Genomic DNA, 26,020 nt, shown 5'->3' with positions numbered 1-26,020 from the left:
GGCGACTAGGGGATTTTCATAGTAACTTCATTGCAGTGCTAATGTAAGCCTACTTGTGACAATAATAAAGATTATTATTATAATAGAGTGTCAGTTATCAGTCTTGACTTTTGTGCTCAAGTCCGAGAGTGGGGCTTGGACCCAGGACCTTTTAAACTCAGAAGTGAGTGTGTTTCTAACTGAGCCATAGCTGAGACGCATGTTCTGTTCAATAAAGTGATTATGGAATGGTTTTCTATTGGTGGCTTTTATTTCAGGATTTTGTCCAAGATGCTGCAGGTGGGTTAAAAGATGGGGAACTGTGGAGCACTGGAGATATTGGCAAATGGCATGGCACCTTTTGTGGAATCAGATTCAGAGTAGGCATTCGTGGACAGCCTATCCAGAGCAAAGAGGTCTCAGATGCCTTTGCATTGTGCCCTCCGCTTCCTCCTCCTCCTTTTCCTCCTTAACCTCGACCTCTTCTTGCTCTTCCCAAAGTAACTTCCAAGTGCAAGGTGGCAAGGGCTGCACACCCATGATTGCAGGGCGTGGAGAATGTAGCAGATCACCATAACAAATTTGGACAAACCCTCTGGTGAATAGAAGAGGGCTCCGCCCAAGCAGTCCAGGCAGTGGAACTGTTGCTTAAGGATGTCAGTGGTTTGCTTAACAATGTTCCTGGTGGCATTTGATTCTTATTATACATGTGGTGTCCTTGTATGGTCAAGTGGCCAAATGGAGTCATGAACCAGATGTGCTTGGCACCAAGCTTTCAACATTGGGTTCCTGGTGGTGGTCCAAAGAAGGCGGGACTGGCTGACTCCCTCAGGATGAAGCCAGGGTGGCATTGTCATAGAGGGCATTCATTGACACAATGTTCTGTGCATGGCTGAACTTGCAATACATATTGATGGAATGGTTCAAGAATGCCTCCTTATTAACATGTTTGACCCACGGAGACATGTGTATGCAACAGATGGCTCCCTGAAACATTGGGAATCCCACCACCTTGGCGGAGCCACCTGCCCACCCCTGCTGCTTATCTCAGGTTAAAGAGAAGACTATGTACACCTTCTCCTGCTAGGGCCTCTCTCACCTCCCTGATGAATGGCAAATTATGAAACGCTGGCTATGTCACCTGTTCCCACATGGAAGGATCCACTACTGTATAAATTGAGGATGATAGGTTTAATATTTAATTGTTCTATTCTTTGGTGTTTGATTATGTGTGTCTGTTAATTCTTCTCAGTTCTGTGTATTCTTAGTCAAGTACAAATGTGATTACTCAGAAAGAAAAAAAGAAAATCAAAAAGTAAAGCTTGTGACTGCAGACATTTTAAAAGCACTGTGAATAAAACTGCTGTTTAGACATGGAAACGGGTGTCATCTCTGCATAACCCCAAGGCACAAACGCAACAGCTGACAGTGCCACTCTGGCCCTGCTGTTGGTCCTGTTAAACGAGGTGGTACAGTTCATTGACCTTGTCCTTGCTGAATCATGCAGCAGACATTGCTCCTGGCTGAGGTGGAGGTAGGACCAGTGCTCCATTGAAGACCCTCAGTAGGTAGGATCTTCTGTTGACATGACTCGTCTTGTTCTCTCTGCACAACTTCCTCTCTGCTGTCTGTGTCCGATGTCCCTGTCATGTTTCAGGCCAAGAGAGAAATTAGCCCCAGGAAATTTATCAGGCTTTCTGTACACAAGGTAGTAAACTCCTCTGACCTCCTTATCAGGATGCATCAATACTCCCTTCAAAATACAGCTTCTCAAAACTGATCCAAGAACACAATACAGCACCTCCATAAATTCTGCAACAGCAATAGTAAATCAAAAGTACTTCTACTGCAAGTTGGATGGCTAACCTTTTAAATAAAGCTGGTGGATGGGGAATTTCCTGAACACGTGTTTATTTGGGAGTAATTATTAGAGCGCATTAATAGACCTTTGCAGACTCATTTGACAGAATGTGCATCAGATCAGTGTTAAATGCAATTTGACTAATGACGTGCCCACTCTTTGCATGCTTCTGGTGCATGAAAAGCATGCCCGTGTGTCCACACTAACGCCCTTACAAGCATGGGATGCTGTGTTGGGGTACACCAGAAGCTATGCACCCATCATTTTCAGCTACCCTGGATCCTACAGCACCGGCTGCAATGGCAGTATAGGCCTGAATTTTGTGACCCGTAAGTGAAATGCCTCCATCTACAGTTTAATTTGTGGGCGGCATGGCAGCACAGTGGTTAGCACTGTTACTTCACAGCGCCAAGATCCCAGGTTCGATTCTTGGCTTGGGTCACTGTCTGTGCGGAGTCTGCATGTTCTTCCCATCTCTGCAGGGTTTCCTCTGGGTGCTCCGGTTTCCTCCCACAAGTCCTGAAAGACGTGCTTGTTAGGTGAATTGGACATTCTGAATTCTCCCTCAGTGTACCCGAGTAGGCGTCGGAGTGTGGTGACTGGGAGATTTTCACAGTAACTTCACTGCAGTGTTAATGTAAGCCCGCTTATGACAATAATAAAGATTATTATTATAATTTCTTTGAAAGTGAGTGAAGACATTGAAGACATTTTGGCAAATTGCCTGGTCATTTTCAGGGCATTTGCAGTACATAATTGGGACACGTACATTTTATTGACAGGAAGATCAAGCAAGAGCTGTTCCTGCCATTTCTTACCCTGAGCTCGCAAGTATTTTTGGCCCTTCTCCAATCCACCCAAGTTCTGAGTGCCCAACTGTAAGTGCACAGTAATGAAAGTGGTCGCACTGCACCTCCGGGATTCCTGCTTCTACACACACAATGAACTCAGGGTCAACCTAGATGGAAAACTATAAAGTGCAATGATTGTGAATATCACCTGATGCCACTGGAAATGATGGGCGGGATCTTCCATGGAGTGGCAATCACCATCGGTTCTAATTTCATGTCATACACTGCAGCTCCACATTTCTCACCCTCCTTCGGACCCAGGTCTGTGTAGCAACTCCTGAAGGCCTTCAATGTAGTGTAGAAGTGTCGGGAGAAGACAAACCAAGCCCCCTTTTACAGAATTAGCTGCCGTATTTCGGTAAATTTAAATGGCCCTTTGTCTAAATGCCACTTTGACAAGATAGGAGAGAAGGTAAATGTTTAAGGTCAGTGAGTGAAGGGTGGGTTGGGGGGAGGGGGGGGGGGGTCAGGTGGTGAGGGAGTTGGGTGATCGATGTGTCCGGGTAGTCGGGAGGGAGTTGTGTAATTGGTGGGGAAAAGAGTGGGTAGTCGAATGGTCAGGGGTTTGGGAGTGGGGGGAGTAATCAAGGGGTGGGGGTGAAGGAGTAGTCAGGGGTTGGGGGTGTCAGGGGATGGATGGGTAGTTGGCAGGAAAGGGGGGGCCAGTGGGGCATTGGAGAGGTCAGTAGTGTAGTTACCTAGCAGTTAGAACTGGTTTTAATCTTTCTCATTTTCCCCGGGTAACTTTTCTGTTAAATGAGTTGGGACCACCTGAAGCCTTTGATTTTAACTTGGAGTTTCAGAGGGTTCTGAATGCTCAATGGAATTTGAAACTTCCTGGACAATTCCCATGCAGTCCTAATGCGGGGACTTCCGAAGGTCTGCCACTGCATCTTCCAGAGTACCTCTGGGGTACAATCCTCCAAAGGCCAGAGGATCTGGGTTGATGAGTTGACGAGTCTGGAGAATTTGACTCACAACGTTTAGAGCTGGGAAATAGTTTGGGCAGCGATGGTTATCTGTTGTTTGAGGGATTAATCTGGATCATTTGGGGAACTCCTCTACATTTTTTTGGCATCTTTTACGCACAGACAGTGACCCAGCGGGGAATCGAACCTGGGTCCCTGGTGCTGTGAAGCCGCAGTGCTAACTGTAGTGACCCAGCAGGGAATCAAACCTGGGACCCTGGCGCTGTGAAGCCACAGTGCTAGCCACGTGTGCTACCATGCTGCCCAACTTGAGACGACACTGGGTACAGACTGCAAAGCACTCCCTGATTTAGTCCAGGTATTGCAACCTTCCCCTGAACATTCCAATGGCTTGTTCATTCTTACCTTTGCCTTTGTATATGGTTGACTGGAGTATTTTTCTGCAGCATTGATGGTTATATCGGGACATCATGAGCCATGACCCTGGCCTTTATTTCCACTGTTGAAATAGAGCTGAAACATTAGACTAATGAAATAGAAAAGCTTATGCCCGTCATCGCACATTGAGGATGTACAAGCCTTTGAGGTTTATGTAAATATGGGCGTTAACCATTGAAGTTTGTGGTACCATAGTTATGTAATTAACAACTTCAACAGCCCTAGAAAATTCTGGAAAAAATTGATGAATGTTTTAGTTTTTGGTCTGAGGGAATCCTTGGCATGGTGGCAAATGCTACCTTGCCTTTCGAGACATGTGCAGCCAATATATGCCTCTTTGAAATCAGCCTCGATCTGGAGGTTGAGAGCTGTTGGCCACATCCTCTCCCATTGTCTGGATTGCCTGTGTTGTAGACCTCGGTGTAGATGGAATAAGGCTGCTCCAAAGCTTCATGACGAGAACCCAGACACCGAAGACTGAATCCCAGGGAAAGATTTTGAAATATCTGTACACTCTGCTGGATGGGGAGCGTGATGGTCCAGACTTTCTCTGGTGGTATTTGATTTAGCTGGTTTTGCTTGCAACATTCCTCTGCCCGTCTTCCTCCAGGATACAGATCATATAAAGCGATATTTAACCATAATTGATCATTTCCATATGGATGCTACCAAAGGGGTGAACTCTTCTTAACCTGCCATGAAATTAAACTAATTCAAATTTATACCTTGGCACTTTTGAAGTGGAGCCCAACTTTACATCTGAGCAGCCAAAAATCCTAACCCACACAGTGTAATTAGCAATTTACGCACTCTCAAACCAAGGGATTTCAGGACCATTACTTTTGTTGTAAGTATTCCCTTGTTCAGTGTAAAATTTAATTTCTTGTACTCTATCCTGTTTCCCAGACCTTGTAACGTGTGTGAATATTCAGCATGCCAACAGTTGATTTGCTTGGTAAGTAATTTATTGTGTGAAGCACTTTGAGATGTTTCAATGTTAGAAGCTACCAAATAAATGTAAGTATTACGTTATTAAATTATTTTCACAAAATTCAATGCATTTTGTTTTTTACTGTTTTGCAGCAAGTTAATTTGACACGAATCCTCCTTCTGCCAGTTAAAAATTTGCCATAATATGAGGTTCTAGAATGATCTGAAAAGCATAATATGGGATAATTAAGTCAGTTCTGTTGTTTTTATTTTGTCAACTAGGTACCGCATCCTTTGAAAGTATGGCACACTGCAAAACATTGCTACAAATGAGCATACCGTCTGTAAATATGGAAGCAAACATGCAGAACCACAGGAGGTTTAGCAACAGTGACAAGGGTCTTTGGGACATTGAATTATTGTGAAGATCACAGATGTCATTGGGTTTCTAGTTCCAATCATTCAACATACACCCTGTCAATGAGGAGCCCATTTACTGGGGACAAAACACACTCCCAATCAATTCTTGAGTTGAGCAACTAGCCCATCATATAATCGACATCTGTGCCTGCAGACGTATTGGAACTCACGTCATTCATAATCTACAGATGTTTAATTACCTTGATGTTTAAAGTGAGAAGCAAACCACATTCTAATTAAGATGGCCAAATGTAGTCAGATATTTTTATAAAGGAAATACTTTCATGTGTTTCCTTTAGAGTTAAATTATGTTGGTGCTCTTATAAAGGGAAAAACATTCAGTGACTCATGCAATTCATTGAAGCATAGATCTACAACTGAAGTAGGTGAAGCTGAAGTGACTAGAGGTTGGGAAATGGTGCAGACATATGATATGCACATTTCCACTAGAACTCTTCCAAAGGTAATTATTCATCCATTCCATTTTCATCAGCATCTATTCTCATGTTTTTATCTGTTTCCTTTTCAATGTATTGCAATAAATCAGATGTACAGCTGTTTCAGACGTCCCTGCAGGTTATTCCACAAGGCAATTGAACACGTCTAATAATGAGTAACCACTGAAATGACTTCAGTCTGAATGTAACGTTCCACAGAACAGCTACAGAATGTTCTGTCGAAAAAAAACATACTGAACTGAACTTAGTAAACACTCAAATTGTCTTCAGTCTGCAATCTCACTAATCTAAATTAGTGGTTCTCAAATTTTATTGGTTGACTAGATTAATAATCCTTGACCCCCATCTAAATTATAATATTAGATGATACTCATGATATGAAAGTGCTGCATGTCAAGCATGTTTTAAAAAAAAGGGTATCTATTGACAGATATCAATGAGATAGGTGTGCCTGCTTCTCGCTGCAGAGTCTGTCTACCTTTGGTGTGACGCTAGACGATGATGCTCAGAAGATAAATTCCACTCCCACCTCACACCAAGCCTGCTTCTGGCCCCTGATGCTCATTCACTTACCTTTAACCGCGGCACCCTCAGGCCATGGTGCCCTGGGCAGTTGTGTATCAAGTCCACCTGTAAAACCTGCCCTGAGAACCAATGATCTAAATCTCTTAACTAGCTTATTCGTGAAATTACTTTTAAAATTATTGGAATTATTTTTAATACATGAATTTTTAAAGTGACCATTGGAGGTAAACAGGCAGGAGGTTGCAGCTTAGCTAGATCTGTTTGAGAACATACCTATTGGACAGAATGAATAATTCCTGAAAGTCTTTTAATAATTCTATAGTAAGTAGGCAATAGTTATTTAAATGAATACATGTACTTTCTATAAAGCCATGCAAGTAACACAGATTATTACATTCTTAATGTTCTAACACTGCTTGTTATTGAATTAAATGCTGATTTTCAAACTTGAGTTTGGAGAGCATTATGATGGATTAAATTTATCTAAATTGCGCCATACGTATGCTCAGGATAATGATGGAGCACATTTGGAATTGAGGATAGGGTTAGATTATAATTAATTTTTGTTTGTAAAATAAATGACTTCTGCATACCCATTCTAAGCACTTTGCTTTAATGAACACTGTGCAGCTAAACATTTAATCATTTCAAGGTTGCCCTGTTAAAATGCACTGCAGGGTTCATCGTGACCATTAGCAGATAGGCTGTGATGAAACTAGTGAGCTGAGCGTACATTTTTCTAGGACTGCTGACTTTGACCAGACTTTAATGCCTGTTCCCTCAGCCAATAAGATCAGCAAGGTTCAATAGGATCTGCAATTGCCAATAATAATTTATCTGTAATATCTAAAGACATTCATGTTTCTGTTGCATTTCTCTAACATTTATATTTCAGCTGATGTGAAGTATGTTACAACAACAACTTACATTTATAATATCTTAACAGCTTACTTCCCTTTCCTTGCCAAAATTGTTGACGTGTTGTCACTTCCCAACTCTATCCCCATCTTTCCTGAAATTGCACATTTGAATGCCTCCAATAATACTTCCATCCCTGCCACAGTACTAAAACAACTCTTCCTCAGTCACAATTGGTTATAACAAAGATAAAATATCCCTCCTCATTCTCAGTATATTTGGCAAATTTGACCACACCATCATTCTCCAATACCTCTCCATCTTCACCCAGTTGGTTAGGATTTTACTGTCATAGTTTCATTCTTATTTATGCAATCGTAACCAAACTACCACCTGCAATGATTTCTCCTCTTGCTCCTGCACAGTTATGTCTGGTGTCCGCAAGGATCTATCTGTCATCATCTGACAACATCCAGCTCTACCGCACCACAAACTCTCTTGACTTCTTCGCTGTCACCAATTCTACAGATAGAGCAAAATCCAGTACTGAATGACCAGAAAATGTTCCTCTAAATAAATATTGGAAATGCCGATGGCATTGTTGGTCCTGCCATAATTTTAATTCCCAAGCTACCAAATACATCCTTTCTTAGCAACGATCTGAGGCTGAACCAGACTGTTTACAATCTTGGGGTCATATCTGATCTGGAGATAGGCTTCTGACCACATAAACGTGCCATCACTAAGACTGTCTATTTCAACCTCTGTAAATCGCCCATCTCTGTAACATTATCCCTGCCTTGGCTTATCTAGTACTGACACTCTTCATCTACCTCTGGACTTGACTAGTCTAAAGTAGTCCTAGTCAGTCTCCCAAATTTTACCCTCTTAAACTTGAAGTCGTACAAACTCTACTGCCCATGTCCTTACTCGCACCAAGTCCTGTTTGCTAATCACCTCTGTGCTAGCTGACCTATTTTGGCTTCTGGTCAGCAATGCCTTAATTAAAAAATTCTCATCCTTATTTTCAAATCCCTCAAAGGCCTCGTCACTCTCTATCTTTGTAATTTCCCCCATTCCCATAATCCTGTGAGATACCTGCGCTTTTCTAATTCTGGCCTCATGCATACCATTGATCTGGATTGCTCCACCATTCCTTTGCTTTCATCTGCCTAGATCTCAAACTCTGAAACATTCTCCCTACATCTCTTCATAGAATTCCTACAGTGCAGAAGGAGGCCATTGGGCCCATTAAGTCTGCACCACCCCACTGAAAGACCACCCTACCTAGGACCACTCCTCTGTGATATCCCTGTAACCCCGTAACCCTACCTAACTTGCATATCTTTGGACACTAAGGGGCAATTTGGCATGACCAATTCCCCTAACCTGCACATCTTTGGACTGTGGGAGCACACGGAGGAAACCCAAGCAGACATGGGGAGAATGTGCAAACTCCACACAGAATGTCACCCAAGGCTGGAATTGAACCTGGGTCCCTGGTGCTGTGAGGCAGCAGTGCTAACCACTTTGCCACCATGTCACTTCATCCTTCATAGCACTCCTTAAAATCTCTCTGACCAAGCTTTTAGCCATCTGCCCGAATGTGACCCAGTGTTAAATTTTGTTGTATAACTCTCCTGTGAAGGGCCTTGGGATGGTTTATTATGTTAAACATGCGATGCAATTACAAGTGTTGTCGCTATTGCTGTTTATTCAGTGCCTTTAGCTTTAGTAAAATATCTCAAGGAGCTTCACAGGAGAATAATCAGAACAGTAGATTGGTGTCGAACTGAGTAGAGTTAGCCAAGAGCTAAGTCAAGTGGTAGGTTTTGCAGAGAGTCGTAAAGGAACAGAGAAAGCTTTAGGGAAGGATTTCCAGTGTTAAAGGCCTGGATAGCTGAAGGCACTGGTAGAGGAAACAAGTTGGGTATGCACAGCTGACCAGAATTGGAGGAATGCAGATTTCAAGAGGTATGTAGTGCTGGAGGAGATTGCAGATAGTGAGGGGTGAGGTCATGGAGGGATTTGAACACAAGGATGAGAATTTTAACTGTGAGGTGCCAGTGGAACGGGAACTAATGTAAGACGACGAGCACAGGGTGAAGGGCTACCATTGGATAAAGAACAGTAAATATGTTATGTGTAACATACCATAGGTAGAATTACCTATTCCTGGATTCCAGTTACTCTTTTTCTTCAGTGGAGAATCAGGTATGTCATTGAGGGCGAGCAGAGCTCTGTCAATCCTTGCATTTATTTTACAGCTAAATACTAGCAGTGTGGTGATTGTGTATGTGTGTGTGTGTGGGGGGGGGGGGGGGGCTGTGGTGGAATGTCTGTTAGGTCAGCTGGGGCCCCTTAAGTGAGAGAATGTCCACATCATGTGGTGAGGCTACCAAGTGAAACCTAATAGCTTTGCTGCAGGCTAGAGGGTCCCTCCTGTTCGGGAACCTTCCATTCTATCAAGCCCCAATCCTCCCCCCTGACCCCCCTCAGCAACATGGTACTCCCTACCCCCAAGTATCCAACACCCCCCCCCCCCCCCCACCCACCTCTGTCTTCCTGAACCCAGTCCCCACCCCTTTCACTGTGACCTACCAGACTGTCCCCACCCCAAAATACACCACCTCCCCATTTACTTCACATCCTGATTCAACAATGATTGTTGATGAGCACTGGATGTTGCCCCAGCAGTGACTACTGCCCGTAGTTGGTCCGTTGGGACTCCAGAACTGCTGGCCATTTGATTTGCTGGCAGATCTCGGAGATGGAACTTCCTCCCAATGCGGGCAGGAATCCCAGCCCAAGTCTATTTAAAAGACCGACAGATTTAAAATCGGCTCGGGTATCTCAACCTTGAGGAAAAGGTTCACCTTTACTTTTCACCTGGGTGGGCGAGTGTGTGGGGGGTGGGGATGGGGGGGCGCGGGGGGGGGGGGGGGGGGGGGGGTGGGGAGGGGGGCACCACCTCTGTTTAAAATTTATTCCATAGCAGTTGGCAGCTCACGAAGACAATAGGGAAATAAATTCATTTTCATTAGAAATATATGATTAAGGAAGTCTTAACAATGCACTTAGGAAAGCGCAGTATTATTAGAACAAGTCAACATGGTTTTACGAAAGAAGAATCCTGTTCGACAAATTTGTTCGAGCTTCTTGAGGAGGTAACTAGTCGGTTAGATAAAGGGGAACCGTTCAGTATACCTGGATCTCCAAAAAAGCATCTGATAAAGACGATGAAAGGAATAGAGAGTAAGATGAAGCTAAAAAAACATGCATATGGATGTTGTTGTTTGAGATTGATTATCATAGTCCCAGGATATCACTGCAGGAGTTATTTGGGGTGCTGTCCTGGACCCAAACATTTTCAGTTGCTTCGTTAATGACCTGCCCTCATAAGATCAGAATAGGGTATGCTCGCTGATGATTTGTAAAATGTTCAGCATCATTTGCAACGCCTCAGAAACCAAAACGGTCCCTGTCCATGTGGAGCATGACCTGGAAAATATTTAGTCTTGGGCTAATAGTGGCAGATAACAGTTTGCACTAACACAAGTGGCAGTCAATGGCCATCTCCAACAAGAAAAACATCTAATCACCTCCCCTTGACTTTCAATGCCATTAAGACTGCTAAATTCCCCACTGGTAACCATCTGAGGGGTTACCTTTGTGTCGATACCCTGGGCTAGTGTGCGGTCAATTCCAGCCCCACTACCTGGAGTCGCAACACAAGGGAAATTAGATTTTATATTAGTACCTGTGGCTTTGGTTGAGTTAAATTGACCACAGTCAGGTTTATAAAATTTAAACCCAAGTAACCTTTTATTATCAAAACTAATTATAATTACACTGACAGAAAAATGGAACTGAGTGGGCTGGATTCTCCGATGCCCGCCACCAGTAGCGGAGTTCCCGATACTGCAGAGAATCCAGCGTTGACCATTTGGACCACATCAAAGCCAGTTAAGTGCTCTCACTTCCTCTTTCTCTCTGCAGAATGCACTTAACTACCAATTTGGGATTTATGCATGAAAGCAGGGATCATGGCTTAGGCACTAAATAAGCACGACCAAGGAAGAAGATGTTGCCCAGGTCAGAGGCCAATATCTTCCTCTCGGGGGCACCACAATGATACACTGCGAAATTCCTCTCGGAAATTCTCACGTAAGTGTTTATCCGGAGATTTTCCAGAAATGCTAACTCTCTCTGGACAATTGCGCTGGCCTGGGAACCATCTGACAGGCGATTTAAATTGCTAACTTCGGATGGTTCTGCCAGTTTTACCGTGACAGTTACCCTGAAAGAGCTAGAGGAAAGAAAAATCACCTTTAACTCCAGAGTTACTATTTAAACACCCAGACTCAGCCTTACACGGGACATCTGAACACACGCGATCCCCCAGTAAACTCACCACAGCAACCTGACCTGACCCCCCTCCGGCCATGACCCTCCCCCTCCAAAGCTCAAACCAACCCCTCCCCCCCCCGGTCCGGTATCAACCACCCCTTGTTCAACCTGACCATCTTCCCAACCCATCCAACCATGCCCCCCCATAACCGGACCAACTCCTCACTCTCCTCATCTGACCCCTACCTCACTACCTGTCTGACCTGACAAACCTGCTCCCCTCCTCGGATCTGACCTGCCTCCTCACTCCAGTCTACCTCCCACCCTCAAGTCCATCTACTCCCCCTGTCCGACTCCACCTCTGCCCAGTCCCCCCCCCCCCCCAACCACTCTCCACCTCATTATGCTTTTGTCCGGTCTATTGCACCCCGCCCCTCCGATGCGTTCTGCCCCTCCCCCTCATGTTCGCCCCATTCTCTCCCCTCCAGTCTGCCCCGCTCCTTCCTCTCTAGTCTGTCCTGTCCCCTTCTGTCCACATGCTCCACCCTCCTCCTGTCCAAACTGGCCTGCCTATCCCCCTGTCCTGCTACACATCCCCCTTTCCCAGTCTCTCTCCCTCCCCAGGATCACCCACCCCCTTCCCGGTCTCCCCGATTGCTTGAACCACTTACCTTTGAAACTTACCTGCAACTTTAAATTGCCCCGATAAAAACTACCGTTACGGCAGCTTGTACTATTAAAAGGGGGCTTCACTTACCTCTCTGCAACCCAGTTACCCCACACTGATGCAGCAGGGGGCGTGGTTTGCTACTCCTGTCTCACGCAGCCTGAATGAGAAATGTTGGACGAGACAGGGCATGGTAAACACACTAGTAACATTGCATGTATTACGGTACTGCCCCTTTATTACAGGTACAACAGTAAATCCCTGTCTGCTGGCTCCTCCCAGCAGGCGGCGTATAAAAGTGTGTGCTCTCTTGCGCTGCTTCCATTCTGGTTCCAGCTGCAGGAGGCACAACATCTTGTGCAATAAAGCCTCGATTGTTTCACCATTCTCGTCTCGTGGAAATTGACGGTAAATCAATTTATTGCACAAGATTTTAAAAGATGAACATCTTAATCAAGCCTGATCGCCTGGAGCTGAGCCCTCACGCAGCCAACGCCACGTCCACCTTCAACCACTGGCTAGCCTGCTTTGAAGGCTACCTCAGAACAGCCACTGAAGAACTCTCGGACCCACAGAAGCTCCAAGTCCTCTACTCACGGATGAGCCCTGAAATTTTTCTCCTCGTCCGGGATGCGCCCACCTACACAGAAGCGATGACGCTACTAAAGGGACATTACGTTAAGTCGGTGAATCAAGTGTACCCCAGGCACCTCCTGGCCACGAGGCGGCATCTCCTGGGAGAGACTCTGGACGATTTCTTGCGGGCTCTACGGATTCTCGGTAGGAACTTTGACTGCCAGGCAGTTTCGGCAGTCCAACACACCGAACTACTAATCAGAGACGCTTATGTCACGGGCATTAAGTCTACTTATGTTCACCAGCGGCTATTGGAAGGGGGTACGCTCGATCTTGCAGAGACTAGGCAGCTCGCTAACTCATTAGAAGTGGCCTCCCGTAATCTAGAGGCCTTCACACCGACCGCGCGGCACCCTCGTGGGCATCGTGGGCCCCACCAGCTGCCGACTCGAGCTCACCGCAAGCCTGTGCTGCGTGGCAGCCAGCCAACTCCGGGGGGCCCAAGTGTTATTTTTGTGGCCAGAGCAAACATCCCAGGCAGCGCTGCCCGGAGCGGAGCGCGACCTGCAGCGGGTGTGGGAAGAAGGGCCACTTTGTTTCCGTTTGCCAGGCCTGGTCGGTCGCCGCTGTTTCCAGGACGGCATTTGTATACACCCCACGTGTGATCCAGGGGCGGCGCCATCTTCTCCACCATAAGCCACGTGCAGCCCGTGGGCGCTGCCAGCTTCGGCGCCATTTTGGACCGCGCCTCAGGATCCCTGCTCGTCTGTCCATTCGCTGCCTGCTGATACCTCCGCCACCGCTGATCAGCCCGGGACCTCCCAACATCTTCCGCAGCTCGCATCCGTCACCCTGGATCAGTCTCGGCCCCGCAACCTCGCGACCGCGACGACGACGGTGAAGATCAACGGGCACGAGACGACCTGCCTCTTTGACTCTGGGAGCACCGAGAGTTTCATCCACCCCGCTACGGTAAGACGCTGCTCCCTCCCGGTACTCCCCGTCACCCAGAAAATTTCCCTGGCCGTTGAAATCCGGAGGGACTGTATTGCGACCCTCACCGTCCAAGGCGTAGAGTTCAGCAACTTCCGGCTCTACCTCCTCCCCCACCTCTGCGCTGCCCTGTTGCTCGGCCTGGATTTTCAATGCCACCTCTAAAGCCTTACTTTGAAATTCGGCGGACCCCTGTCCCCCCTCACCGTCTGTGGCCTCATGACCCTTAAGGTCGAGCCACCTTCACTGTTTGCAAACCTCACCCCGGACTGCAAGCCTGTCGCCACTAGGAGCAGACGGTACAGTGCGCAGGACAGGACCTTCATCAGGTCGGAGGTCCAAAGGCTTCTGCGGGAGGGGATCATTGAGGCCAACAACAGCCCCTGGAGAGCTCAAGTGCTGGTAGTGAAGACTGGGGAGAAACATAGGATGGTCATTGACTACAGTCAGACCATCAATCAGTACACGCAGCTCGACGCGTACCCCCTCCCACGCATATCTGACATGGTCAATCAGATTGCGCAGTATCGAGTCTTCTCCACAGTTGACTTGAAGTGCGCCTACCACCAGCTCCCCATCTGCCTGGAGGACCGCCAATACACTGCACTCGAAGCAGATGGCCGCCTCTATCACTTCCTTAGCGTTCCCTTCGGCGCACCAATGGGGTCTCGGTCTTCCAGCGAGAGATGGACCGAATGGTTGACCAGTACGGGCTGCGGGCCACCTTCCCGTACCTAGATAGCATTTCCATCTGCGGCCACGATCAGCAGGACCATGACGCAAACCTCCAAAAATTCCTCCATACCGCTAAACTCCTTAACCTCACCTACAATAAGGAGAAATGCGTGTTCCGCACCAACCGCTTAGCCACCCGTGGCTACGTAGTGTAAAATGGAGTCCTAGGGCCCGACCCCGACCGCATGCGCCCCCTCCTGGAACTCCCTCTCCCCCACTGCCCCAAGGTCCTGAAACAATGCCTGGGGTTTTCTCATATTACGCCCAGTGGGTCCCTAATTGTGCGGACAAGGCCCGCCCACTCATCAAGTCCAGTTTTCTCCCTGGCGGCGGAGGCCCGCCAGGCCTTCAACCACATCAAGGCGGACATCGCCAAAGCCACAATGCACGCGGTCGACGAGACCCTCCCCTTTCAGGTGGAGAACGATGCATCAGACGTAGCTCTGGCTGCCACCCTCAACCAGGCGGGCAGACCCGTGGCTTTCTTCTCCCGCACCCTCCATGCCTCCGAAATTCGGCACTCCTCTGTCGAAAAGGAGGCCCAAGCCATTGTTGAAGCTGTGCGACATTGGAGGCATTACCTGGCTGGCAGGAAATTCACTCTCCTCACTGACCAATGGTCGGTTGCCTTCATGTTTAACAATATGCAGCGGGGCAAGATCAAAAATGACAAGATCTTGAGGTGGAGGATCGAGCTCTCCACCTAGAACTATGAGATCTTGTATCGCCCGGGGAAGCTCAATGAGCCCCCTGATGCCCTATCTCGCGGTACATGTGCCAGCGCACAAGTGGACCGACTCCGGGCTCTCCACTATGACCTCTGCCACCCGGGGGTCACCCGGTTCTTCCATTTTGTCAAGGCCCGCAACCTGCCCTACTCCATTGAGGAGGTCAGGACCGTAACCAGGGACTGCCAGGTCTGCGCAGAGTGCAAGCCACACTTCTACCGGCCATATAGAGCGCACCTGGTGAAGGCCTCCCGCCACTTCAAAGGGCACCTCCCCTCCACCGACCGCACGTGTACTTCCTCAATGTAATTGATGAGTACTCCCGTTTCCCTTTCGCCATCCCATGCACCGACATGACTTGTGCCACGGTCACCAAAGCTCTGCACAGCATCTTCACCCTGTTCGGTTTCCCCACCTACATCCACAGCGATCGGGGATCCTCCTTCATGAGTAATGAGCTGTGTCAGTTCCTGCTCAGCAAAGGAATTGCCTCGAGCAGGACGACCAGCTACATCCCCTGGGGAAACGGGCAGTTGGAGAGGGAGAACGGGATGGTCTGGAAGGCCGTCGTGCTAGCCCTTCGGTCTAGAAATCTCCCAGTCTCCCGCTGGCAGGAGGTCGTTCCCGAAGCACTCCACTCCATCCGGTTGCTCCTCTGCACCGCCACTAATGTGACCCCTCATGAACGTGTGTTTGCCTTCCCTAGGAGGTCCACCTCCGGGGTCTCGCTCCCAACATTGCTGACAGTTCCTGGGCCCGTCCTCCTCTGGAAGCATGTGCGGAGCCATAAATCGGATCCCTTGGTTGAGAAAGTCCACTTCCTCCATGCCAACCCGCAGTACGCCTACGTGGCACACCCCGACGGGCGACAGGACACAATCTCCCTCCGGGACCTGGCACCCACTGGGTCCCCACCCACAACCCCCGACCTGATACCGCTCCCCCCCCCCGGTTGCCTCATTCACCCCTGCGCCACCCACCCTCCCACCAGCGAACCTCACCGCAGCCTCCACCCCAGCAGGATCTGTCCCCTCACTGGATCCACTAAGGGGTGACGAAGGAGAGGACAACACGCTCCCGGAGACGCAGGTGACCACATCGGCGCCCACATCACCACCAGGACTGAGGCGATCGCGGCGGAGGGTCAGAGCCCCCGACAGACTCAAACTGTAATGTTTGTCTTCACCCCCATCGGACTCTTTTTTAAACAGGGGTTGAATGTGGTAAACACCACTCGTAACATTGCATATATTACAGTACTGCTCCTGTATTACAGGTACAACAGTAAATTCCCGCCTACTGGCTCCTCCCAGCAGGCGGCGTATAAAAGTGTATGCTCTCCTGAGCTGCTCCCATTCTGGTTCCAGCTGCAGGAGGCACATCTTGTGCAATAAAGCCTCGATTGTTTCACCATTCTCGTCTCGTGGTAATTGACGGTACATCACAGGGGTTTGCAGTTTCAGTGTGGGTGAGTCCGTCAAGAGTGTCAATCTGCAGGAGATTGCCACTCTGAGCAAGTTATGGGCCATACCGCCGTAATTTCCCAATCCTCCTTAAAAACAAGTGTGAGGACTGAAGAATTCCAAATGTTACATCCTCGTTCAAAAAATGGTTTAATTATAAGCCCAGCAACTGCAGGCTAGCTAGTGTAACCTCAGTGGTGGAGAATCCTTTAGGTACTCACGACAAATTTATCATCATTTGGGAAAATGAGGGTAAATTAAGGAAAGCCAACATGGACCTATTAAGGGCAAATTATGCTTACCTAACTTGTTTGAGATTTTTGATGAGGTAACAGAGAGGACGGATGGAGCTAATGCTGTCATGGACTTCCAAAAAACATTTGATAAAGTTCCACAAAACAGACTTGTGAACAAACGTGGAACTCATGGAATAAAAGGGACAGCAGCAGCATGGATACAAAAGTAGCTGAGTGACAGGAGGGGGAACAGCTTTTTTCAGACTGGAGGAAAGTTTATCACAGAGTTCTCCAGAGGTCAGTGTTTTGACCCCTGCATTGCCTGATACATATTAATGACCTAAACCTTGGTGTACGTGGCACAATATAGGAAGAAGTTTGAATTCTGAAGAGTGTGAAACTTCAAAAGGGCACAGGTCGGTGAATAAGATGAAATTTAATGAAGAGAAGTGTGAGGTGATTCAATTTGGTAAGATGAGTGCGGAAAGGCAATATAATATAAAGAGTACAATTGTTCGCTGGTGGTGGAATTCTTCCCGCCGCTTATCAATGGAATTTCCCATTGAAGGCATCCCACCGCCAGGAAACCTCGGTGGGAGTCTGCTGCCGGCGTGAACAGAGAATCCCAACGGCGGCAGAATTTCGGCCCTGTTAATAAAGCATGCACGATCCTGGGCATTACATATAGGGGTTTACAGCACCTGAGAGAATAGACAATTGCAAACTCCCCAAACTTAAAAAGATTGAAATGTGGATCTTTGTCCTATCATTAAATAACAGTGATTGGAAACTGTTCAGTTTCCTCTGCCAGGGCAAAAATATGTGAAGAATGAATAAACATTCATTTAACTTTCAGAGTTAGAAGTATCACGGGCCTAAATTGGCCAGTTGGATCAGGACTTGTTACATGCAGACGACAGGCACGTGGAAAGGCTTCAGATTCACAAAGGTTTGGACTAAAACAAGCGATAAATCATTAAAATAGGGCATAGTATGCATTTTACACTGATTAGAATTACAGTTGTTCCAACAGTCTGCAAATGTATTTCAAATTCCAGGTTGAAATAGTTGCAATTTTTGGCATTATATAATCACCTCCTTGTTTTGTCTTCATGCTATTTCTAGTTTTCCTCACTAATAGCTTTGCAGTGGAACAGGGGCACTTCAAGAGCCCGATCACATGAGTCATCGGCTGTTTACTCAGGCAAACAGGCAGTGTAACATGCCAGCTTGTGTTAACATCTAATAAAGCTCGACAAAACAATCTGTAGCAGTACTGGGAGCACCATGAATAGCAAGTGAAGTGTTGGGTGCTCTGAGGTACAGATGGACCAACACGGTTGCGATTGGTACACGCAGTTTTATTCCATTTAACTATTTATACATCAGACTTGGTACTCAGCACGTTGTGACGGTTTGAGTGTCTTGCTATGAGGTCCTGGCCCTGTGCTGTCTCCAGATGGACTGCCCAGGAAGTGTTGTGTTTCTTGTCTTATACTGTGTCTGCTCTTGTCTGTGATTGGCTGTCGTGTTATGTGTGCTAATTGGTCCGTTGGTCTGTCTATCATTATGTATGTGTTATGATGTATGTTCGAATATCATGACATCCCCCCTTTTTTTACAAGATTATGTGCCTACGTGGTTATAAATATAAATGTGTCCTGAGTGCAGCTAAAGGTGTGTGTGTGCGTAATATTTACATCATGTACATGGGGCTTAACTATATACAAGGGGTGATGTCAGGTGTGACATGCTAACGAGGTTGTACCATAACAAAAGAAGAACAACGTGGAAATTTGGAACGATCAAACGAGGCCTGGAACGATAAAACAGTGACATGTTACAAAACAGTAGTTGCTAAAGTTTGACGTGTGAACAGTCTCATAAGTCCAGTCTAGTAGGTGGGCGACGAATTCGGGTTGACCGCCTCAAGGGTGGGTCGAGAACCACCGGCTGAGGTGCGAGCCTGGCCACGGGCGGCGATAGAAGGGGCATGGTATATGGCAGCTCCACAAAGTCGCTATCAGGAACCAGTGGAGGACACGGCACCTGTGTAGGGTCCCGTTGCGAGCATGGAAGTAAGCGAAGGGCTCGGCGATTGCGCCTACGCACGGATCCATCCGGCATGCACACCAGGAACGAGCGGGGAGCCACGCGTCGGAGAACTTTGGCAGGTGCTGGCCAGCCACAGTCTGGTAGGTGGATGCGGACGTTGTCTCCAGGGGCCAGGGAGGGAAGATCAGTTGTCCGTATGTCGTACGACCTATTCTGGCGACCGCGCTGTAGTTGCATCCTATGCAGTACCGGAGCATGGTCTATTGTTGGTGCCAGGATGGAAGGCACAGTGGTTCTGAGGGCGCGACCCATCAGCAGCTGTGCTGGTGAGAGACCAGTGGCTAGTGGGGCCGAGCGATAGGCCTGCAGGGCGAGGTAGAAGTCCGACCCGGCAGCAGCAGCCTTGCAGAGGAGCCGCTTGGCAATGTGAACGCCCTTCTCTGCCTTTCCATTGGACTGGGGATGCAGAGGGCTGGACGTCACGTGTGTGAAACCATATGATGCGGCAAAGGACGACCATTCATGGCTAGCAAAACAGGGCCCATTGTCCGACATGACAGTCATCGGAATGTCGTGGCGAGCAAAGGTGTCTTTGCAGGCCCTGATGACAGCAGACGACGTCAAATCGTGCAGGCGTGACTTCCGGGTGCGGCGATGACCAGCTAAGTGGCACGTTTCGGCAGCTCCCGGTGTAACGGACTTTTGGGCTCTTAATAGGAGCCCCAACGGCAATTTTAACGGCTAAAAACGCTGTGCGGTAAACCAGAAGGGAATTCCCCCTGGATACGGATGGAAAAAGGAGGGGAAAGTGGCCGGATTGCAGTGGATCCTTTAGAGCAGCGGCAAGGAAGGCAAGCAAAAACCAAGATGGCGTCGGAAGGTGGCAGTTTAACATGGGGCCCTGAACAACAAGAGTTCTTGAAATGCTGTGTGGAAGAACTCAAAAAGGAAATGAAGAAAGAGCTGTTGGCCCCGACATTACAGGCGATCGAGGGGCTAAAGGATGAGCAAAAGACCCAGGAGCGAGAGCTTCGGGTCGTGAAGGCAAAGACTGCCGAGAATGAGGACGACATACAGGGCCTGGTGGTGAAGACGGAGATGCACGAGGCACACCATAAACGATGTGTGGAAAGACTGGAGGTGCTGGAGAACAACGCGAGGAGGAATAACTTAAGGATTCTTGGTCTTCCTGAAGGTGCGGAGGGAGCGGACGTCGGGGCATATGTGAGCACGATGCTGCACTCGTTAATGGGAGCAGAGGCCCCGGCGGGCCCGCTGGAGGTGGAGGGAGCATACCGAGTGATGGCGCGAGGACCGAGAGCAGGAGAAATTCCTAGAGCCATAGTGGTGAGATTCCTCCGTTTTAAGGACAGAGAGATGGTCCTTAGATGGGCAAAGAAAACTCGGAGCAGTAAATGGGAGAACGCGGTGATCCGCGTAAACCAAGACTGAAGTGCGGAGGTGGCGAGAAGGAGGGCGAGCTTTAATCGGGCCAAGGCGGTACTTCACAAAAAGAAGATAAAATTCGGGATGCTGCAACCGGCAAGACTGTGGGTCACATACCAAGGGAGGCACCACTACTTTGAGACGGCGGATGAGGCGTGGACTTTTATCGTGGAAGAAAAATTGGAATGATCGGGTTATTAAAAAGAACGTTTGAAACAAAGTGGTGGGGCGAGTATGGGGGGCGAAGAGGGGGGCTAAAAGGGGGGAAAGAGGAGTTTTATGTTATTAATCCTGCGATGTGGTAATTTTTCTCTCTTCCACAGGTGGTGGTGGGGGGAGGAAAGGAGGTGGAGGAGATGGGGCGTTGGCCATTGGGGGCGGGGCCAAGGGGGAAGCGCGGGATTGGTTCCCGCGCTATGATAATCATGGCGGGAATAGGGAAGCAGGAAGGAGGGGGCGTCGCACGGTGCGAGCCGAGGTCACGGGGGGAAGCCGAGGTCGGCCAGAGTTTGCTGACTTCTGGGAGCAACATGGGGGGTGTAACTACGCTAGTGGGGGATCTAGCGGGGGGGGGGGGGGGAGGGGGGAATTATTGGGTTGCTGCTACTGGGGAGAGGGGGGAGCTGGTATGGGGTGGGGTGGGGGGCACCGCCTGGGGGGGGACACAGCTGCGTGGGAACCGGGGGAGGAGCTGGAAAAAGGGGATGGCTAATCGACAAGGGGGGGGGGTAAAAAGCCCCCCAACCCGGCTGATCACGTGGAACGTGAGAGGGCTGAACGGGCCGATAAAAAGGGCAAGGGTACTCGCACACCTTAAGAAACTTAAGGCAGACGTGGTTATGTTACAGGAGACGCACTTGAAACTGATAGACCAGGTTAGACTACGCAAAGGATGGGTGTGGGAGGTGTTTCATTCGGGGCTAGATGCGAAAAACAGGGGGGTGGCTATATTAGTGGGGAAGCGGGTAATGTTTGAGGCAAAGACTATAGTGGCGGATAGCGGGGGCAGATACGTGATGGTGAGTGGCAAATTACAGGGGGAGACGCTGGTTTTGGTAAACGTATATGCCCCGAACTGGGATGATGCCAATTTTATGAGGCGTATGCTAGGACGCATCCCGGACCTAGAGGTGGGAAAGTTGGTAATGGGGGGAGATTTCAATACGATGTTGGAACCAGGGCTGGACAGGCCGAGGTCCAGGACTGGAAGGAGGCCGGCAGCAGCCAAGGTGCTTAAAGATTTTATGGAGCAGATGGGAGGAGTAGACCCGTGGAGATTTAGCAGACCTAGGAGTAAGGAGTTTTCGTTTTTCTCCTATGTCACAAAGTATATTCGCGAATAGACTTTTTCATTTTGGGAAGGGCGTTGATCCCGAAGGTGAGGGGAACGGAGTATACGGCTATAGCCATTTCGGATCACGCTCCACACTGGGTGGACTTGGAGATAGGGGAGGAAACAGAAGGGCGCCCACCCTGGAGAATGGACATGGGACTAATGGCAGATGAGGGTGTGTGTCTAAGGGTGAGGGGGTGCATTGAAAAGTACTTGGAACTCAATGATAATGTGGAGGTCCAGGTTGGAGTGGTCTGGGAGGCGCTGAAGGCAGTGGTTAGAGGGGAGCTGATATCAATAAGGGCACATAAAGGAAAGCAGGAGAGTAGGGAACGGGAGCGGTTGCTGCAAGAACTTCTGAGGGTGGACAGGCAATATGCGGAGGCACCGGAGGAGGGACTGTACAGGGAGAGGCAAAGGCTACACGTAGAATTTGACTTGCTGACAACAGGTACTACAGAGGCGCAGTGGAGGAAGGCACAGGGTGTACAGTACGAATATGGGGAGAAGGCAAGCAGGTTACTGGCCCACCAATTGAGGAAAAGGGGAGCAGCGAGGGAAATAGGGGGAGTGAGGGATGAGGAAGGAGAGATGGAGCGGGGAGCGGAGAGAGTGAATGGAGTGTTCAAGGCATTTTATAAAAGATTATACGAAGCTCAACCCCCGGATGGGAGGGAGAGAATGATGGGCTTTCTGGACCAGCTGGAATTTCCTAAGGTGGAGGAGCAGGAGAGGGTGGGACTGGGAGTACAGATCGAAATAGAGGAAGTAGTGAAAGGAATTAGGAGCATGCAGGCGGGGAAGGCTCCGGGACCGGATGGATTTCCAGTTGAATTTTATAGGAAATATGTGGACTTGCTCGCCCCGCTACTGATGAGTATCTTTAATGAGGCAAAGGAAAGGGGACAGCTGCCCCCGACTATGTCTGAGGCAACGATATCGCTTCTCCTAAAGAAGGAAAAGGACCCGCTGCAATGCGGGTCCTATAGACCTATTTCCCTCCTAAATGTAGACGCTAAGATTCTGGCCAAGGTAATGGCAATGAGGATAGAGGACTGTGTCCCGGGGGTGGTCCACGAGGACCAAACTGGGTTTGTGAAGGGGAGACAGCTGAATACGAATATACGGAGGCTGCTAGGGGTAATGATGATGCCCCCACCAGAGGGGGAAGCGGAGATAGTGGTGGCGATGGATGCCGAGAAAGCATTTGATAGAGTGGAGTGGGATTATTTGTGGGAGGTGCTGAGGAGATTTGGTTTTGGAGATGAGTATGTTAGATGGGTACAGCTGTTGTATAGGGCCCCGATGGCGAGTGTGGTCACGAATGGATGGGGATCTGCATACTTTCGGCTCCATAGAGGGACAAGGCAGGGATGCCCTCTGTCCCCATTATTGTTTGCACTGGCGATTGAACCCCTGGCAATAGCATTGAGGGGTTCCAGGAAGTGGAAGGGAGTACTCAGAGGAGGAGATGAACACCGGGTATCTCTGTATGCGGATGATTTGTTGTTATATGTAGCGGACCCGGCGGAGGGGATGCCAGAGATAATGCGGACACTTCGGGAGTTTGGAGAATTTTCAGGATATAAACTGAACATGGGGAAAAGTGAGTTGTTTGTGGTGCATCCAGGGGAGCAGAGCAGAGAAATAGAGGATTTACCTTTGAGGAAGGTAACGAGGGACTTTCGTTACTTGGGGATCTAGATAGCCAAGAATTGGGGTACATTGCATAGGTTAAATTTAATGCGGTTGGTGGAACAAATGGAGGAGGACTTCAAGAGATGGGACATGGTGTCCCTGTCATTGGCAGGGAGGGTGCAGGCGGTTAAAATGGTAGTCCTCCCGAGATTCCTCTTTGTGTTTCAGTGCCTCCTGGTGGTGATCACGAAGGCCTTTTTCAAAAGGATTGAAAAGAGTATCATGAGTTTTGTGTGGGCCGGGAAGACCCCGAGAGTGAGGAAGGGATTTTTACAGCGTAGTAGGGATAGGGGGGGGCTGGCACTACCGAGCCTAAGTGAGTACTACTGGGCCGCCAATATCTCAATGGTGAGTAAGTGGATGGGAGAAGAGGAGGGTGCGGCGTGGAAGAGACTGGAGAGGGCGTCCTGTAGGTGGACTTGCCTACAAGCTATGGTGACGGCCCCATTGCCGTTCTCACCGAAGAAATACACCACAAGCCCGGTGGTGGTGGCTACTTTGAAAATTTGGGGACAGTGGAGACGGCATAGGGGAAAGACGGGAGCCTTGGTGGGGTCCCCGATAAGAAATAATCATAGGTTTGCCCCGGGGAGAATGGATGGGGGATTTGGAATATGGCAAAGAGCAGGAGTAACACAATTGAAAGATCTGTTTGTGGATGAGAAGTTTGCAAGTCTGGGAGCGCTGACCGAGAAATATGGGTTGCCCCAAGGGAATGCATTCCGGTATATGCAACTAAGGGCTTTTGCGAGGCAACAGGTGAGGGAATTCCCGCAGCCCCCGACGCAGGAGGTGCAGGACAGAGTGATCTCAAAGACATGGGTGGGGGACGGTAAGGTGTCAGATATATATAGGGAAATGAGGGACGAGGGGGAGATTATGGTAGATGAGCTGAAAGGGAAATGGGAAGAAGAGCTGGGGGAGGAGATTGAGGAGGGGCTGTGGGTGGATGCCCTAAGTAGGGTAAACTCATCGCCCTCGTGTGCCAGGCTAAGCCTGATACAATTTAAGGTGTTACACAGGGCGCATATGACTGGAGCACGGCTCAGTAAATTTTTTGGGGTGGAAGATAGGTGTGCGAGATGCTCGAGAAGCCCAGCAAATCACACTCACATGTTCTGGTCATGTCTGGCACTACAGGGGTTTTGGGTGGGGGTGACAAAGGTGCTTTCGAAAGTAGTGGGGGTCCGGGTCGAACCAAGCTGGGGGTTGGCTATATTTGGGGTTGCAGAAGAGCCGGGAGTGCAGGAGGCGAGAGAGGCTGATGTTTTGGCCTTTGCGTCCCTAGTAACCCGGCGCAGGATACTGTTGATGTGGAAGGAAGCCAAGCCCCCGAGGGTGGAGAGCTGGATAAATGACATGGCAGGGTTTATAAAGCTGGAACGGATTAAGTTCGTCCTAAGGGGATCGGCTCAAAGGTTCACCAGGCGGTGGCAACCGTTCGTCGAATACCTCACAGAAAGATAGAGGGAATGGAAAAGAAGAAGGCAGCAGCAGCAGCCCAGGGGGGGGGGGGAGGGGGGGGAGGAACCAGAAGGACTCTCCGTTAGTATATATGTATAATATGTATAGGTTGTTGCTATAGTTAATTGTATATTGGACTGTCAAATCATATTTTTGGAGAGTGTTTATCTGAGACAAGGCAGTTGCCATTTAGAGCTAGTTTTCGTTTTTTGTTAGATATTATTTATTTTTTGTTTATAAAACAGGCCATTGTTATTTATACTGTTATATTACTGTGTAAAGGATACACAATGTACTGTGATGGTTGGCCAAAAATTTTCAATAAAATATATTTTAAAAAAAAATAATCGTGCAGGCGTATGACTTCTGGGTAGCTTGAGAAGTAGTCAACTATGATGACATAGTCCATGCCGAGCGCGTGAAGTAGGTCGACACCCACCTTCGCCCAGGGGGACGTCACCAGCTCATGGGGCAGAAGCGTCTCAGGAGGTTGCGCCGGCTGAAACCTTTGGCAGGTTGTACAGATGAGCACCATGTTGGCAATATCGTCACTGATGCCCGGCCAGTATACCGCCCCTCGAGACCTCCGTCTGCACTTCTCGACCCCCAAGTGGCCTTTGTGTAGTTGGTCGAGAACCAGCTGGCGCATGCTGTGCGGAATCACAATCCGGTCCAGCTTCAGAAGGACACCATCAATGATGGCTAGGTCGTCTCGTACATTGTAGAACTGCGCGCACTGCCCTTTGAGCCATCCTCCCGCCATGTGGCGCATCACTCACTGCAGAAGGGGGTCGGCCGCAGTCTCTCCGCGGATACGGGCCAGACTGGAGTCGTCAGCCGGCAGATTTGCCGCTGTAAAAACCATCTGTGCCTTGACCTGACATACGAACCCCTCCGCATCTGGCGGCGTGCTCACTGCTCTGGATAGGGCATCCGCCACGATGAGGTCCTTCCCTGGAGGGTAGACCAGTTGGAAGTCGTACCTCCTGAGTTTAAGTTGGATGCGCTGGAGGCGAGGGGTCATCTC

At 48.8% G+C, this 26,020-nt stretch overlaps 1 long non-coding RNA gene across 1 annotated transcript in view; it reads right to left on the bottom strand.

Annotated features, from left to right (window-relative positions):
- Positions 1-479: 479 nt before the first annotated feature.
- LOC140407794 (uncharacterized) overlaps positions 480-26,020 on the bottom strand; it is a 50,318-nt gene continuing 24,777 nt past the window's right edge. Inside the window, exons 2-3 of the long non-coding RNA XR_011939806.1 lie at positions 4,026-4,119; positions 480-1,622 (exon numbers count right to left, since the gene is read on the bottom strand). This is a non-coding gene — a long non-coding RNA (uncharacterized lncRNA). The remainder of the gene's footprint in view (positions 1,623-4,025; positions 4,120-26,020) is intronic.

Source organism: Scyliorhinus torazame, chromosome 2 (assembly GCF_047496885.1).
Source record: "Scyliorhinus torazame isolate Kashiwa2021f chromosome 2, sScyTor2.1, whole genome shotgun sequence".
NCBI classification, from domain to species: Eukaryota; Metazoa; Chordata; class Chondrichthyes; order Carcharhiniformes; family Scyliorhinidae; genus Scyliorhinus; species Scyliorhinus torazame.
Note: the sequence above shows the minus strand (reverse complement) of the source record. Positions and strands in the feature narration are given on the sequence as shown.